The following is a 19,245-nucleotide window of genomic DNA, read 5'->3' as shown; positions in this document are numbered from 1 at the left end:
CCCACCCGCTTTCTAAATTAAGTTCAACTGTACACTAACCCACATATATATCTTTATCCATCAAAACTATTCTATCATCACTGTGCGAAAGGGTGTCATTTCCGGACGTTTCTATGTTTGTATACATCCGGATCGGGACCGTTTCTGGATATATCCGGACAATATCCGGACGAAATCTGACATGACTCCCCTGCGTTTTCGGATAATTTCAGGAGTCCGGAACGGGACCATTTAATTCCTGCCTCATATCCGGATTTCCAGTAATGGAACGTTTTCGGACTCTTTTGAGACAAAACACGTTCCGAATATTTCGTATATATCCGGATAATTTCAGGAGTCCGGAAAGGGACCAAGTAATTACGTCTCATATCCGGATTTCCAGTAATGGAACGTTTTCGGACTCTTTGGATACAAATCACGTTCCGAATATTTCGTATAAATCCGGATAATTTCAGGAGTCCGGAACGGAACCAAATAATTACGTCTCATATCCGGATTTCCAGTTATGGAACGTTTCCGGACTCTTTGGATACAAATCACGTTCCGAATACTAGTTTCGTATAAATCCGGATAATTTCAGGAGTCAAGAATGGAACCATATGATCATGTCGTATATCCGGATTCAAAGTAATGGAACGTTCTAGGACTCTTTGGAGACAAAAGACATTGGCTAATATTTCATGTTTTCTGATCACGTCCAGAACTTTTACGCCCCGGAATGGTCGCATATGCTGAGTATTTCCGTATTCCAGAATGGGACCGTATTATCATGTCTCATATCCGGATTCCAAATTATGGAACGTTCTCGGACACTTTGGAGACAAAACACGTTCTGAATATTTCATATTTTTTGAGCGCGTTCGGGGCTATTACGCCTCGGAAAGGTTGCATAAACTAAAGATATACTGAAACATCATAGGAACAATACAACACATTATTTCAGAATATCCAGTAACTTTACAATCATGCTAAATACCTAATATTTAACGTTTCCTGTCCGTTTTAACCCCGAAAATGCTTACTCGGTAAGGCTACATTTTGTGAAAGCTTTTCAAAGACTTTCCTGTATAAATCAGATGACACAAGTATCACAACAAATACATTATGTGGAGGAACAGATCATGTTAACGTCAAGGGGCAAATCAATATGCATTTGTCTCTTAGTCATACGAAGGAAGTTAGCTCACTACAACCTCATTGGTCTTCACAAAAAGTGAAGCTCGAACGAAGCCAAAGTTAAACAGTTCAGACAATCACTGTCAGATCCAATAATATCAAGCCCAAGTCAATAACATCATAACAAAACTGATCAGTTTAAATGTATAATATCAAATGTACAGTATCCGACACAAGTCTAACGCTATATACCATACAATCAATATTCGTAGGATAAAAATGTAATTGCGAAATCAGTACGACAGTCCATTTTCAAGTCCTCTATAAGTCCGTATCGTGTTGACTGTGGAATCATCGTCCGGGGAGCCCTCTTCTGGGTCTTTGTGGTAGTGGACGATCATTGGCGACGGAAGATGCTCTGGCAAGACCCCGCAATATCGACGGCACGTCTCGAGGACAGCCCGCTCCGGCACTGTCCGTCTTCAGAGTAGAAACAATTCTGGCAGGATGCAACGGCACCGGACACAGACTGTCGTAAGTGTTACCAGGAGGTAGGCCTCGGTCGTCGGCATGGCAGGACAGGCGATTGGGAAACAGAGGCTCAGCGGCTGGGATGGAAAAGAACGGCTTGTAACTGCCCCGAACCCATGAACGGCACATGTAAAATTATTCAAACAACACGGCCATAACAATCACAGCAGGACAAGACGGGGGACAAAGGCAAGAATCTGGAGTCGGCTATCATCAAAGGGCGAGGGCCACACAGATGGCACAGATAAGGACCCCAAAGAACGAATGGAATTTGAATATGCACACAATCACATTGGTCCCAGTAGTAAGGAGATTACAGTTCCTCCTTGGTTCTATAAAGATTTAGCCAGCCAAAACAATAGGACAGAAAAGTTTAGAAGCAACCGTTACGGCACTTACAGCACAAAATAATATGAGAATTTAACTAACTATGGAACGGGCAATTTGTAAACAAGCCGGGGATGACACGCGGGGGTTCCAACTGAAAGAGAAGTGATCTATCATACAACAATCTTTACAAAAAGATCACACTACTAATTATTAAATACACAAAACACTAGGAAGGGATAACAGACATTGCTGACAGACATATACGGAACTAAGAACGGTAACTGCTATGTATATACAATCTATGTACTAGAGAGCTACACTACTCACTTCTTCAAGTTCTTGGTCCGGTAGCGGCTAGCGGCGGCGACAACTGATGTTCAAATCTAGTTTCAAACCTAACTGCTGTCACCAGCTGGTCTACTATTGGTCTAGTCAAGTCATGTGACTTCCTAATATGGTCTTGTTACCTAAGGACTCCTCCAGATGGTTCCAAGCAAGTTAGTGTCATCCATCATGCCTGTTTCACAGAATCACATGGCATTGTGCATTATTTTTGTGAATAAATGCATCATGTACTTACCAGTTTCAAAGTTGTACACAGCAGCAAACGCTGTGGCGCGGTGTAGGCTGTTATCTGCAGCGACGTCCCCTGTGCCTGGCGCACCGTTGACATGCCAACGCACTGGTCTGCTCGGCACTTTGCACAGCTTGCATAACCGCTTTACGAGTGCCTCGTGATATTGTCCGGATATGGACCATTCCCACATAGCAACGCTGATATTCAATATCATGAGTGACTTTTTGTCATGATATTGTCCGGATATGGACCTATACCAAACTGCACCGCTGGTGTGGAGTGTTTTGACTGAACTTTGTTCAAGATATTGTCCGGATATGGACATATCCCAAACTGCACCGCTGGGGTGGAGTGTTTTGACTGAACTTTGTTCAAGATATTGTCCGGATATGGACCTATCCCAAACTGCACCGCTGGGGTGGAGTGTTTTGACTGAACTTTGTTCAAGATATTGTCCGGATATGGACCTATCCCAAACTGCACCGCTGGGGTGGAGTGTTTTGACTGAACTTTGTTCAAGATATTATCCGGATATGGACCTATCCCAAACTGCACCGCTGGGGTGGAGTGTTTTGACTGAACTTTGTTCAAGATATTATCCGGATATGGACCTATCCCAAACTGCACCGCTGGGATGGAGTGTTTTGAGTGAATGTTGTTCTTGATATTGTCCGGATATGCAAAGTAACAATAATACTTGACTCATAATTGTTAACATCGCAAAAATTGTTTTCTTTGTCATTTGATTGTGAATGTCGATGTTAGTAATAATATTTGCACATGTATATGGTAGTTAATAAGCTTCAATTACCAGAAAATTAAAGAGTAAACATACATCGACATCGGGCATACTCGTTGTAAAATAAAAACACATATACAGAAACAAAAACAAAAGATAGGAAACCTTTTTAGGATACCCAACAAAGCAATCTCAGATTCATGTATGACAAGAAAAGTAATTTGTTAACCATCAAGTGGTCCGAAAACTGATCTCTGGAATGTTTCTGTTTTGGACATCTGTCGTAAATGGAACGGAATATGAATTTGGAAGGAGCGAAAATTTCGGCAAAAAATTGCAGTCTTATTTGTTCAGATGCGCAATAAAACAATCACCGATTCACAATTCACGTATAGAATACCTTTATCAGTAACGGTCAGAATATGCTAACTCCAAATCTGTCCTAAAATCCATGGAATATCTGTCGCGGATATGTCTCGTAAATGGAAGGAAAAGAAACTAGAAAGGCCGACATTTGCTTAAGAGCAAATACAGCATATTTCAGCCATACCCCTTCCCACGCAACATTGGACTGTTCCAAATCACCCCTGCGCAAAAATGGAACATCCTCTTAACAGTACATTATCCCCCAAAGTGGACTGGTATTGTGAATTGATTCCAGGTAAAAACAGAGCTTGCTTCTATTTTTCAGAAAATGACAATAATCACACCTTCCATTCAGAAAATTTTCATCATGACTGAAAATTGTGGAATGACTTCATGTAATGTCATTAACAATTTTCAGTACGATAACTAGGTGTAAGTTTAAAAAAGTATAAGCTCCTTGTGATGTGGGTACATTTATTATTGCAGTGAACTTTTTTTATTCAAGTAGGACATACGATTTAATAATTATGAAGCAGGTGCAGGTACTGTAGGAGTGTTTGTTTTCTTCAAGCTGTAAAACTGTTAAACTGTTTTACTTTGTATGCAATCAGCCATCGAGCCTATTCTTATTTTAGTTTAACAACTTCCTGCCAGACCCGGAAGATACGATTGAACCTTGTTCGAGGATTTATTTTCGTCTGTCTGGTCAGTCTGTTCATACCCTGGCGCTGAGAGTGTTTTATTGGGCTGAAACTCTGGCAGTTTAAAGTTACATACAATTTAAATGTTCAAAGTTTATGTCAAACAACAACAGCACTAGGAAATGTGGCCACTATAGACAGGTGGTCAATATAGAGAAAATGCTGATCTATTGACTAGGAGCCATACGTTACACATGATTTCAGTACACTGATCATTAATCATATAAACATTGCACAGGTAAGCCAATTGTTTAGGTGTACAATTAAGTTCAAATAATTCTGAAGAGAAATATTGATGAGAAAATAATCATTCTCGCCACTGTCTAACTTATAATTACGTATCAAAACTAAACGCAGATTTTCTAACTAACGCACCTTTCGCCGACTTCATCAAAGGACCGCCGGCTATCAATCAAACACGGCTGTTGATTAGACTCAAACAGTCATGTGTTGTGTGCCAGTTGACAGCGAACTTCATGCTACGTGATGTTTTACATTGCTTGGACTTCTTTCCTACAGCGGTGCTTCTACAAAATATTTAGACTGTAACACTTAGTCCCACATGTTTTATAGAATAGAATTTGACGCAGAACAGCGTTTTTTGCTGGGTATTTTTCTTGAAACATGTCCGTGAGAATATCAGCGAGGCGTCGATGTAGGGATATCAGACCGTCAACAAAAGTCGCACGCACGGCGGCTAACGGCGCAGCGAAGATACTAGCGCTATAAATAAGCGCTTCAACTAAGGATGGCAACCCGTACAATATTTTTGTATACTGTTGAGCTAAGTAAAGTTTGTTGTTTATGAGGTTTTAGTTGTCTTTGAAGCTTTGACCCGAAATATTTTAAAGTCAAACTGCTGAAGAGAAGTAAGTGACTGCTACGATTATCGTAGATATGGCCCTAAAAAAACTGATAAAAGAAGCCTTCTCAATAGTCTAAAATGCAAGAGCTTCCGGGGGGGGCTTCGCCCACCTGGGTCCTGGGTCCACCTGAAATAGTGTTACGCTAAACTCCTGAAGAGAAGTTAAGTGACTGCTGCGATTATCATAGATATGCCCCTAAGAACTGATAGAATATAAAGCCTTCTGAATAGTCTAAAATGCGAGAGCCTTAGGCGGGCTTCGCTCCCCCTGGCGGGAACACTGCTATATACGGGATCATGAGGCCCCGCTTATGAATATTAATTAGCCTTTGGCCTCCTCTTCGCTGATTGGCTAGGTCTTTGATTCAATTAACTCTCCGGCTGACGCGCACAGGTGTGGCTCTGTACGGGGTCACGGAAGGTCACGTCAGGAGGCCAAAAGAAAACGAATTTCCCCTCAGAAAAGTGCCAAAATTAATCATTTTAAAGTTGTTTATGTCAACAATTTTACTTGAATATTGTTACCAAGTATCTAATGCCTATCTATACCAAATTTCAGGTCATTTAATTATAATATCAGGGTACAGGAGCCAAAAGTGTCCTTTTTTTGGTCAAAAATTGGCCAAAAATCGCAAAAAAAGCATTTTGTTGCACTGTACACCAAAAGTGTTATTGAATTTATATGAAGGGATTATCAAGGCACATCTGTGTCAAATTTCAGCTCATTCGGTTGCAATACCAAGGTACAGGAGCCAAAAGTGTCCTTTTTTGGTCAAAAATTGGTCAAAAAATCGCAAAAATAAGCATTTTGTTGTACTATACACCAAAAGTGTTATTGAATTGATATGGGGGCATTATCAAGGCACATCTCTGTCAAATTTCAGCTCATTTGGTTGTAATACAAGGGTACAGGGGCCAAAAGTGTCCTTTTTGGTCAAAAATTGGTCAAAAAATCGCAAAAATAAGCATTTTGTTGTACTGTACACCAAAAGTGTTATCGAATTTATATGGGGGCATTATCAAGGCACATCTCTGTCAAATTTCAGCTCATTTGGTTGTAATACCAGGGTACAGGGGCCAAAATATACAGTTTTGGTCTAAAATTGACCAAAAAATCTCAATAAAATCATTTTAGAGGCAGATATGAAAAAACTGAGAAAAAAGCATCAAGGTATTGGCCCATTCTACCCCTGTGCCAAATTTCAGGTCATTCGGTCCAGGAACGGCGGAGATGAATCACTTTGAAGATTTGACAGGAGAAAGAAAGAAAGAAAGAAAGAAACATTACGAATACAATATATTTCACCATACTATGTATGGCTGAAATATAAATAGTATGAGTTCGAAAACATGAAACGTCGCTGGCACGTATTCGGAAGAACGGGAAATTCTATCCGTCCGGGCATGTGCCAAAACATTTCATGAATCATGACATTCTGAGACATAATGAATATGAAAATGTCATCTGACAATGGCCCAGAAAAAATGCACATCATGTTTCGTGCAAACTCCTAATTTGTCCGGGTATTCCTTAACGAAATATATGGACCTTGGATATGCAAAGAATGTAGAACATATCACGTATTCGGAGGCAAGAAACGTCAATGGCGCGTATCTTGAAAAACAGGAAAGTCTTATTTGTCCGGATACATAACAAGACAATTCCTGACTCATGATATTTCCAGATATGGGAAATATTGAACATCGTGCCCGGACGCAGTCCGAATATTTAGCATGTCCAAAAATATGTCAACTCCGACTTTGTCCGGAAATCACACCCTTTCGCACAGTGATCTGTCTCTAACATCTAAACAGACCCGGCTGGTGACGCCCCCCACTGACTTCCGCCACGTCCACACAATGCTCGCCGCCCAGCGCGTGGCCGAAGGTTTGTCACAAAATACTTGCTTTGCTGTCCCATTCTTATATAGAAAATAACCTAGCTAAAGCTACTCTACTCTAATCCATAACTCAGACTGAAAACACATAAAATTCTCTCTACTCCCTCCTGACCCAGATTTGGTCGGGAAACGTTGGACCCCAGTAAACTCCTGGCCGCTCATGATCACAAACTCCCGATCGTTCATCTGAGTCAATGTCACAAATCTAACTAGGTCGCCTACAAAATAACAGAATCTAAAAGTAATACAACATATCATTTAGCAAAGTAAGTAACAACAGAACTAGGCCGGTGTGCACGGTGCGCCAATGATATTATGCGAGCCCACCGACCTTCCTCCTGTGTCTCTCTCTGTATGGACTCTCTGCTCGGGCCCGCTCTTTCTCCGGTCACCATCCCGCCCGCCGCGTGGCTATCCCATCTTCCTTTGCGCGTAATCAGGGGCGAGGTGATACCGACCTGTCAGTCCGTCGGTTGTCGTCAACCTAGTAAGACGCACTACCATGGCCGCTCCCGTCCTGCGCCCAGAGGCCACTTTGGTCGGACGCAGTATCGTTCCTTTCGTACTCAAAACCGGCGACGCCGACGAGGCGACACCAGCAGATGACCGGCTAGCCCGCTTCGACGCGGACGTCCCGCTTTCCCAACTCGAGCCACGGCAGATTTTTGACAGGATCGGTGCCCTCACCGGGGAGGCGCCGGAGGTCCTGCTCCGGATGGCGGGGCGAGACCCGGGCGACCGTGAATCCATCAACCGCCTTGCCCATTTCGCCATCCTAGAGGCGAACGGCTTCCCGGATGGGCAGGAAGTAAGCTCGGGTAAAGCGGCCAAGGAGGCTGCGCAGGCCTCCTTGCAGCTCCTGGCGGACAAGACGGCCGTGACCGCCCGTGACAACCAGGCCAAACACCCACCACCGCCAGGCGGCTCGAGCGATGACCTGCCAGGGCCATCGTCCAGCAAACCCCCATCGAAGAGGAAACGGCGGAAGGCGGACTCATCTGCCTCAGACAGTTCCGACGGGGAAAAGTTGGAGGTCAGTTTGAGTTGTCGTTTTTTCCCTTAATCCGCTCATCCGCTCGAGCAAGAGCGGCTTCACTAGTTGCTTTAGGTCGCCCAAGCCAGAGAAGTTTTTTCTTTACCGTCGGCTTACACGTGGTCAGCAGGAGCATCTTGTTCGTGTGCTGACGTAATGTGAGAGAAAGTTGGCCTGGTCCGGGAAGTACCCGCAGGGTATTTTAGTCATGTGCTAACACAAGGTGAGGAGAGAGTTACCTGGTCCGGGAAGTACCCGCAGGGTATTTTAGTCATGTGCGAACAAAATGTGAGGAACGAGTTACCTGGTCCGGGAAGTACCCGCAGGGTATTTTAGTCACGTGCTAACGCAATGTGAGGAAAGAGTTACCTGGTCCGGGAAGTACCCGCAGGGTATTTTTGTCATGTGCCAACGCAATGTGAGGAAAGAGTTACCTGGTCCGGGAAGTACCCGCAGGGTATTTTAGTCATGTGCTAACGCAATGTGAGGAAAGAGTTACCTGGTCCGGGAAGTACCCGCAGGGTATTTTTGTCATGTGCCAACGCAATGTGAGGAAAGAGTTACCTGGTCCGGGAAGTACCCGCAGGGTATTTTTGTCATGTGCCAACGCAATGTGAGGAAAGAGTTACCTGGTCCGGGAAGTACCCGCAGGGTATTTTTGTCATGTGCCACCGCAATGTGAGGAAAGAGTTACCTGGTCCGGGAAGTACCCGCAGGGTATTTTTGTCATGTGCCAACGCAATGTGAGGAAAGAGTTACCTGGTCCGGGAAGTACCCGCAGGGTATTTTAGTCATGTGCTAACACAAGGTGAGGAGAGAGTTACCTGGTCCGGGAAGTACCCGCAGGGTATTTTAGTCATGTGCTAACGCAATGTGAGGAAAGAGTTACCTGGTCCGGGAAGTACCCGCAGGGTATTTTAGTCATGTGCGAACGCAATGTGAGGAAAGAGTTACCTGGTCCGGGAAGTACCCGCAGGGTATTTTTGTCATGTGCCACCGCAATGTGAGGAAAGAGTTACCTGGTCCGGGAAGTACCCGCAGGGGTAGTTTGATCATGCGCTAATGTGACGGGAAAAGAAGTCCCTGGCCCGGGAAGTACCCGCAGGAGTATTTGGCCGTGTGTGATATGAGGAGAACGTTGCCTGGTCCGGGAAGTACCCGCAGGGTATATCTTAGTCAGGTGCTGACGTAATGTGAGGAGAAAGGTTACCTGGTCCGGGAAGTACCCGCAGGTGTATTTGACACCTCGTTGATGTAGCCTGGTGCGGGCTGAACACATCGCTTTGCCAGTGGCGCTAGTTTAAGATTGATTTGAGGCTGTGGTAAATCGGTAACACGAACGATAAAAACGAAACACACCAACCCCCTCACCCCCTGTTGAAGGTTTTTTCTGGATTCAGAGAGCCCCACACTGGCCACTCAGGCCGGGTTTTCCACAGCACACTCCAGTTTGTGCCCCCCTCCCCTTCTATTTCCCCCCCTCTGCCTCTTGCTGGTTTCCGTATCGCTCTGAGTACGAAATCAGGAAGGGACGAGTTTTCTCCCGCCAAAATTTTGATATGTGCCAGCTCCCGGGCTCAGCCGGGCAGCCCTGTTTTTTCCCCCTTTCGGAACAATTTTTTCCAGACGCTCCAGACAAAGGGCCCCTTTTTTCCCCGCAGCCTCAAATCCGATCGGTTACATAAATTTAGATTGGAATGTGGTACACCACTCTTGAAGCGGTCGACGTGACGAATGGGCCCGTCATGCTGACGACACCCTGCACGTACACGACTAATTAGTTCCATACGAAAATAAGTCCGGCATGTGTTGATAGTTTTTCCCCCCTTTTTTCCTCGATATTGTACCTCAGGATGATGCAGTGCGAGTAAAGTTGGGGAAGTTGCGAAAAGTATGCTTGGATCCGAACATCCACCTGTACCCCATGAAGATGGGCAGCGCCCTGACCGGCCTGATCGAGGCGGGCACGCGGGTAAAGCACAAGAGGCTGTTGAGCTGGAACACCGCATGGGCAACGTTCATGGAGCATACAACAAGCGAGGGTATCGGCGAGGAAGTCTGGAAATTGGTCCAGACGAAGGAGGAGAGGCGGCTAGCAGGAGAGAAAGAAAAGGCGAAGGCATCCCTCAGGGCACGTCAGAATGCCACCAGGCAAGCCCCGAAGATGGCGCCACCCACCTGGGACCCCCCGCCACCCACCTGGGCCCCTCCTCCATACCCGCCCAAGCCATCCCATACCTCGTGGGGCGGCAGGCCCAACAGGGGCGGTTTTTTCCCGCCAAACCGCGGACCCAGCGGCCGGAGTGACCGACGGTGTTACAACTGCAATCGGCGGGGGCACATCGCCGTTGACTGCGACCAGCCCCCTAGGCACCCCTAGGCTATCCCGATGACGTAGTAGTATTAATAGTCGTGTAGCCCACAATGAGGTAGTATCTGTAGTCATCGTTTTCCACATGCATGCTTAGAGTTTTTCGTAAAACACGTTTATATTTTCACAAGTTATGTTAAATAAAAACAAAAACGAATTACACATTACAGTGGCACTTTGACTGTAACGGAAAGGTAATTGGTGTGGAATTCATTTGAACTGAAACCCGCCTCGTGACAGACAGGCGCGGACACTGGAACCGTGTTTTTCATCCCACAACCTAGGGACACAGTACTGGAAGCACAGGTTGAACTCTTCAGTTGGACATTTAACATCTAAGTAGCACTTACGTTGCCAGACCCCCATAGTACCATTACCGGTATACCAGAGGCAGTCGAGTTTTCCGCTCATGTTGTATTGATCTCATAACCAGAGAATGTTGGCCATTCAAAGTGTACGCATTAAACTTTGCTTCACCGTTATGCATACCCTGTGTTTGTTGTTCAATTAAATCTTTCGCTAACTGGCGTTTTAACGCCAGGAAGTCGGGGCCCGGGTAGGGCATTCAAAGCAGAATCGATACCACATCTGACCAGATCTCCTCGCATCCCCGTCAGACAGGCGCACACACCAGCGTTATGAGATTGATGACCCCAACATGTGCCACGGACACATGCTTTCCTATAAATCGCTGACATAGAGGGGCAAAACAGTAATGCCTGGCAGGGACCACCCCGGGGAGTTGGGGCATAAACACACAGGTTATCAAGTAGTGACGGAGACGTGCCTCCTTTATTTTTCCGCCTTCTCTGGGCGGAATGAGTTTGCAAAAGCAACGGGGGGATAGCACCTTGAAATATGGAGATAGAAGAAGGAAAATAGATAAGGGACACTGAGTAAACACTAAAACGACTTTACTGAATACATAAGAGCTGGGTGGGATAGGACCTCATTTGTCTTTTCCCGTGGTGTTTTCCCCCTCAGAGCAACACACTGATCCGACGGGAAGACCCACCGGTCAGCCCCGCCCCTTTCGACCCGCCCAGCATTCAAGCCCGGTGCGAACGCGACGTCACGTGGGTGACATGGCAAGGAGAGCCCTGGCCTGATCCACTTCCGGCTGAACCCACCCCTGCGGAGGAAGTTGCAGCCAGTCATGTTCACGCTGACCCGACATCTCTGCCCTTCAGGAACCCTAAGAAGTTCGTCGCTGGCTCTCTCCACCATAACAAAGCAATGTGGTCGCACTTAGCTAGCTTTTCAGACAAAGGCCCAGAAGTCCTCAATTGGATAGAAAACAAAGTCAGTGTCTACGACTTCTTCCAGCCCTTCAACAAAGATTTTAAGGGGAAGTCCTACAACTCTCCCACCCCCCCAGCAGCCATATTCCCCAACGCGAGCAACTGCGCTAGGCACCATGACTTCCTAACATCACAGATTCGTTCCAGGCTCGAGGACGGCTCTATCAAGCTTTGGGGCAAAGTAGGTTTATGCACACCACCCCACCTGGTGCTACCGCTCACAGTAGAGCCGTCAAAGCCACGAATGTGTTGGGACGGGCGTTTCTTGAACCTATGGACCAAAGACTGTCCTTTTAGCCTAGACCCAATTACCGAAGCTCCTAGAATGCTCCGAAAGGGCGGCTACATGACACATACGGACGAGAAAAGTGGGTATTCCCATATCAGCCTGTCAGAGGACAGCTGGACATATTTTGGTTTTGAGTTTGATGGCCAATATTACGTTTATTGCACATTGCCGTTTGGTTACAAAGCCAGTGGATATATTTATAACACCACGGGAACGCTCATATCATCATATGCGAGACACCTGGGAGTTCCTACAATGTTGTATATTGATGATAGGCTAAACGGCGAAGCCTCCCTGCCACCCCGCCCACCCCTAGCCCTCATCCCGTATGCCCAGGCTCAGAAAGCAAGCTACATTTTATGCAATCTACTAACCAGAGCAGGGTATTTCCTCAGCTTAGAGAAGTGCATTATTGTCCCCGTACAAATTTTGGTACACTTAGGCTCAGGAATCAACACACTAGAGGCGACTTTTTTCTTCCCCCAAGACAAGAAGGTCAAGTTCACATGCCTCAGGGAGGAAATCCTGGCGGCTGGATCGGTTTCCATTCAAACCCTACAAAAGTTTGTTGGCAAATGCGTTTCGATGTCTCTAGTAGTCCCGGGGGCCAGAATCTACACACGTCAGTGCAACAGACTGATCAGCCAGATGACAACAGACGGCAGGTCGCACACGAAACTATCCGCTGGCGCGCGAGCGGAAATCGAGCACTGGCGTTTCGTGGACAGCGATATGAAACCTGTGCCATGGCGCGACGAGAAACACTCATCAATCACCATCTCCTCAGACGCCTCGGGTTACAGATGGGGGGCCGTGCTGCACACTCCACAGGCCGACATCAGCCTGGGAGACTATTTCCGGCAGCAAGATTATGAGAAGCACATTAACTGTAAAGAAGCCATGGCGGTCGCATTCACTTTGCGGGCAGCGAAAGACAGGGTGAGAAACACACGAGTGTTAATGAAGGTAGACAACAAAGCTGTAGTGGACGCATGGCAGGGGGAAGGGGCGCGAGCGCTGACTCTCAACGAAGAGATCAGACACATATTCGAGACAACGATCTAGTTGAACGTCTCCCTATCGATGACACACATTAGCACACGGGACAATCGAGCCGACTACCCGTCGAGACAGTTGTCAAAGACGGATTGTATGTTAGCGCCCCACCTATGGAAGCGACTCCAAGCGGAATTCGGCGGCAAGACAGGCCATACAGTTGACCTTATGGCCCTAGACTCCAACACGCAAAGGGACCGCCATGGCACCACTCTAAGGCATTATACGCCCTACGCAACGCCAGATTCAGCGGGTGTAGATATGTTCTGCTTCGACCCGTCAACATCGCCAGAAGGGAAAAAGGAAAACGCTTACGTATTCCCGCCGATAAACATGATTAGTGCAGTTGTCACTTTCCTGCTACAGCACAGAGCCAGAGTTACCGTGGTCGTCCCCAAACTGTACCCGATCCCTGTCTGGTGGCCGACTCTCTCGAAAGCGGCATCGACAAGTGTCAAACTTGCAGAAGCAGGATCGACATCTGCCCTTCTCTTCCCCACTAAGGCAGGTTTTCAGACCGGAAAGGTCTTCAAACACGAACTGTGGGCATTTAGGATGGAAACCGCGTAGCAAGTCGGCCCTACCTTAACCCCCGCACGCGCAAGGACAACGTCACTAAACATACGACAGTCACTCCAAACACACAGAGGCTAACTATCTCCGTTTTGTCGCTCCCCCCTTTGTTGTACAGCCTCTACCAACAGTGGCCAGGCAATGGACACCGTCTGTAGCATGCCCAGCGTGCCACCATCCGAACGACGAAAATTTCCGACAATGCCAGATGTGTGCGTACAAGCGAAGGTTTTTCCAACCTCCGCAGAAAACACTCGACATAGACGAACGGAAGATAAAGGAGCGGTTGGACGAGGTACAGGCCATAGCCACACGAACGGATTACGGGAAAAAGAAAGCAGCGCTGGAGCAGGAGCTGCTTAATTTCTTGGGCAACATCTCCCCGCCGAAGGACCTCATCACCGCGTCTCCAAAAAATGTTTGTGCATTCCTGGTATGGAAAGACAAAGGTGGCAAGACTACAGTCCACAAGACAGAGTGTAAGAATTTTGGGAATAAACGAAAAACAAATTGTGAATGCCCCCGCCGACTCGCTGCGGGAACAGTAGATTCAATCATAGGACAACTGAGGGCTATATTCAGCAGCAAGGGCAGAGGTGGTGAGTGGAACGATTCAGTAGGCTCAGGAAACCCGGCAGCCGCCCCAGTAGTGGGGCAATACCTGAGAATAATGAAAGCAGAACAGGCCAACGCCCTTATACAACCTACACAGGCCCAACCAGTTTTCTTCGACAAACTCAAGAGAGTTTGCCAGCATATAACAGGGAAGATGGGAGACCCCGCGGTGAAAGAAACCACACTGTTTGCGTTAGCCCGAGACCAGGCATTTTTCAAAACACTTTTCTTCGCGGCGGACAGGGCGGCGGACCTGGGCCGATGTAAGGCGGCGGAGGTGGCATGGTTGCCGGGAAAGAAGGGTGTACTTTTCAACCACACATTCGGAAAGACACTCCGAGATGGCTCCGCGAATACTTTCCCAATACTGGCCGGCAAGAAGAACTCGGTATGTCCCGTCCAAGCCTTACGCGCATATCACAGGGTCGCACAGTCGCTTAAAATATCGCTGAGCAAGGGATACCTGTTTCGACCAATGGATAAAACGCATAAAGTGCTCAACGAACCATTCACACGTGATGCCGCACAGAGCCGCTTCAAGCTGTACCTGTCGGAAATGGGAGAGTACAATGGTGACACTCTCCACGGTGTTCGCACGGGTAGCGCCATTACCATGAAGCTTGGGGGAGCCGACAACGCTTCCCTGATGAGCCACGTAGGGTGGAAGAGGTTTTCCACCGCCGAGCGCTACATGCGGCTGGATAGGGTCTTCCACGACGCATCACCAGCGGTGATTCTACAGGAGGAGGCTTCGAAAGGCGAGGCGGGAGGGGAACAGGAAACTGGCGACGAGAGGGGGGTGAGGTCCAGCTCTCTCTACGAGAGCAGAAACAAGGGACAATTTGAACCAGTATTCTGAACTGCACACATTAGTAGGTCTCGATACCGGTGACGGTCGGTCACCCTGCTAAAACAGAGTAATTTAAGGAAGATGTTACAGAGTTGTTTTCAGTGTTACAATGTTGAAAAGTGTGTTACAGTGACGGGGGTTAAGTAATAAACACAGAATGAAGTTTTATACAGTGTCCGAAAGTTTTTTCCCATACACCGAGGATCAACCTTAAAACCCAGCAAGAGGCGAGGGGGGGGACAGTAGCATTAGAAACGGGGAGAAAGGGGAGGGGAGGAAAGAGGGGGTGAAAAGAGGGGGTGAAAAGAGTAAGATGTGAGTATTGGAGAATGTAGAGTAAGATGTGAGTATTGGAGAATGTTAGGGGGGGCAAGAGTCTGGTAACGGGGGAAAGGGGAAGACGGCGTGAGGGGGAAGCAAAGGGGCCCCGGCATTTTCCCCACACCTTAACCCGGATGGAGAGCGAAGGAAGGAGGGATTTGGTACTGTCCCGTCCGTTGAACTTGACTCACCCCAGCCGTACTACCAGATGTCACGGTGGCATGGTAGTGAGTCAAGTCAAGGATCAGGACAGAGGCATGATGTTGCGGAGATGATAACCTTTATTCAGGACAATGTGGGCACGTCCTACCCTGTCGGCGTCTCTAGCTGGAATCCCCTACCCTCATACGTGTCCCTTCTCAAACCCCTGTACATCTGCTCCCAATTACTCGGGTGACACTCCCCACACCAGGGGTGATCACAGAGTGATCACGATATCACCTCGTGACATTGACAAATGTACATACCTAGGCAGAATTATTACAATGTTCGCTGGCACAGAAGAAGACGTCAAATCCAGGCTTGGCAAAGATACTGGTATCTGGCAATACCTGAGAAAATTCTGGCTATCCAAGCAATTCAGCGTACCGTTAAAGTTAAAGTTATTCCAGACTATTGTGATGCCAATAGCCACCTATGCGTGTGAATCTTGGAAAAGCACAGCAGAGATAACAAAATCACTCGATACCTTCCAACGTAAATGCCTTAGGACAATCCTAGGCATCTCCTGGCGTGACCACGTCACAAATGAAGAGCTCATGCAAAGAGCTATGGTGCCTCTAGCCAATGAGACAGTCATAAAAAGAAGATTGAGATTTGTCGGACATGTATGGCGCCTTTCCGACAGAAGAACAACAAAAACAGCCATGTCATGGGTTCCTAAGGGCACCCGCCCCAGGGGCAGGCCTAAAACTACACTAAGACGGACAGTCTTAGATGATGGAAGGAAAATGGGTCTAAACAGCATGGGAAGCATGGCAGTAGCTACGAAAGACCGCAACCTTTGGAGGAAGTATGCTCTACGAGTCGACCAATGCAACAGTGTTGCGGGAGGGTCTAAGGTCTAAGGTCTAATATTTAGAGCTTTTGTAAATTTCATGCAATTGATTAATGCATTAACATGATTTATGCATCATGCTGTTCATCATTGACTAACGTACACATGTCACAATTATGAAATTCCCATTATAAATCATAAAGCGGTCTTGCAATTTTGACATAAATCATGCAAATAAGTTCATCATTACCATATTTGGTATCTGCTCATATTCTACCTATCATAAGTAACAAGAGTTACATTTATGGAAGTCCAGTCATTACAAACAATGGAATTATACAATTCCTCATGGAATGTCTAGACACCCCCCCCCTGCAGTTCCAAAATTAAATGTTAGGGGGCTGAAACTTGCCCCACTTTGTCATGACACTAAAAACTGTCTACCACCCAAATGTCAAGACCATATAACGTCCGGGACAAGAGATACATAGAAAAACTGCTATGATAGAATATGCTCATTAAATGTATTCTTATTTTGCATAATAAGTATTTCATTTTGTACAACATTGTCTAAGGTACCTACATACAAAAAATCATGACAATTCGTTGTTCCCTTCCTGAGTTATCCTCTTCAGAAGTTTTTGTTATAAAACTGCTACTGCTATCCAAAAACTAGTCGCTAGGGGGCCCGAACTTATGTCATGTGGGCACTAGAGCTATATAATTCTCAACGTTCGTTACCATAGCTTGTTCAGAGCATGAGATGGCAAGATTGGAAGTTGCGCTGCAATACTAAGGGAAGCCGCTAGCTACGGAGCCCAAAATCTAATCATTTCCAGCTTTTATCACACCCTACCAACACACCAAGTATGAAATCAATCCATCAAGCCGTTCTTGAGTTATCTTGTTCACAGTCAAACGCTAATGAAAACATAACCGCCATGACATATCTTGGAGGTAAAAAGCATTCCTTTTTGGTGCTCTAAATTCATATAAACATAAAATTAATTGCTCTGGAAAACGATAGGTCTGGCAGCGCTTGTAATAATATTGTACAAAAAAACATTCATTTCTGTTGCTCTAAATTCATATAAACATAAAACTAAGTAGTCTTTCTTCTGGCAAATAATGGATTTGGCTGCGCTTGCAATAATATTGTACAAAGATATTCCTTTTCGGTGCTATATATTCATCTAAACATAAAACTTATTAGGCGTTCTTCTGGTGCTCTAATTTCGAAAAGACAGAACACTACGTATTTTGTTCTGGCAAAAATACGCAAGCGCTTCCAATGATATTGTACGAACATGTTCCACATGTAAAGAACCCATATCTTTGCAAATAAAAACTTTCATTACTGATATTTTTTTTCATTCATTAACGTTAAGATCCTTATTTCCAACAGAAATGTCAAATTCTCTGTTGGTAATCGATATTGTCATTTTTGATAAACAACGTGCAGTAAAAAATAACAAAAAATATTAGTATTTTTTTTTAGCTTTTGTCATCGGCCAACTGCACACATAGGAGCATATATTTTTGATAAATTTGAGCTGCCGCGGTTCTAGTAACCAATATTAGTTATGCATAGGAGCTCCTATGGAAGAGTACACTAGTATTCTTCGATGTGGGCCCAAAAGATATTGGGCAAGCTCCGTTTTGACCTGGAATCAAGTCGGAATATTAGTTCCCTTTTGGGGATAACTTACTGTAAAAATGTTCCATTTTTGCGCAGGGGTGACTTGGAACAGTCCAATGTTGCGTGGGAATGGGTATGACTGAAATATGAATATGCTGTATTTGAACCCAAGCAAATGTCGGCCTTTCTAGTTGTTGTCATCTAACACACAACGAGAAAAGCTCTAAGTGTCACAGAAAAGTGGTCGATATCTAACTATAAAGGAAATTACTCCTTTTCCTTATCATAATTTTTTTGATTATACTCCATATCTTTATACTGTACATTTCCTGGTATCAATCATCACATAAGGTATGTGCATACTAGGAACAATACACATCCAGCACCATCTGCTCAAATCATTCCCTTCAAAACAAAACCATTAAAACCGCCCAATACAGTTTTAAACAATCCACCGGGGGCCCAATGTTACTACACTCCCACCCTGCCCCAAGACATATCCACTTAAAAAAAGTGTGAACGTCGCACTTAGGGACAGTTTCACCTTCAACTTTGCCTCCCCCCCCCCACTGCAGTTTTCGAAGTGCACCTTCTTTATTGCAACCGCTACTCAAATGCTAGATATCATGAAGATCTATCCACAGCATTTTGAGTTATGCTACATGCACACCCACAACACAGCTGTTCCACTTTAGCACAACTGAAAACATAATCGTCTTGGTGAAGATAAAAAGCATTCTATTTCGGTGCTATATAATCATATAAACATGAAACTAAGTATTGATTCGTATGGAAAATGATAGATTTTCCAGCGCTTGCAATAATATCATACAAAAAAGCCCTTCGGTGCCCTAAATCCATATAAACATAAAACAAACTAGAGTTCGGCGACCTCATACCTCCATGAAAATTGAGAGCTTTTGTAAATTTCCTGCAATTGACTAACACATTAACATAATTAATGCGTGGTGTTGTTTATCATTGACTAACGTACACATGTCACAAGCTAAGTATAAAATTCCAATCATTAGACATAAAGCGGCTTTGCAATTTTTACATAAATTATGCAAATAA

The 19,245-nt window shown here is 45.6% G+C and overlaps 1 pseudogene; it reads left to right on the top strand.

Annotated features, from left to right (window-relative positions):
• Positions 1 to 10,917: 10,917 nt before the first annotated feature.
• On the top strand, positions 10,918 to 13,755 carry LOC118420560 (annotated as a pseudogene).
• Positions 13,756 to 19,245: the final 5,490 nt, after the last annotated feature.

Source organism: Branchiostoma floridae, chromosome 8, assembly GCF_000003815.2.
Source record: "Branchiostoma floridae strain S238N-H82 chromosome 8, Bfl_VNyyK, whole genome shotgun sequence".
In the NCBI taxonomy this organism is placed as follows: Eukaryota; Metazoa; Chordata; class Leptocardii; order Amphioxiformes; family Branchiostomatidae; genus Branchiostoma; species Branchiostoma floridae.
Note: the sequence above shows the minus strand (reverse complement) of the source record. Positions and strands in the feature narration are given on the sequence as shown.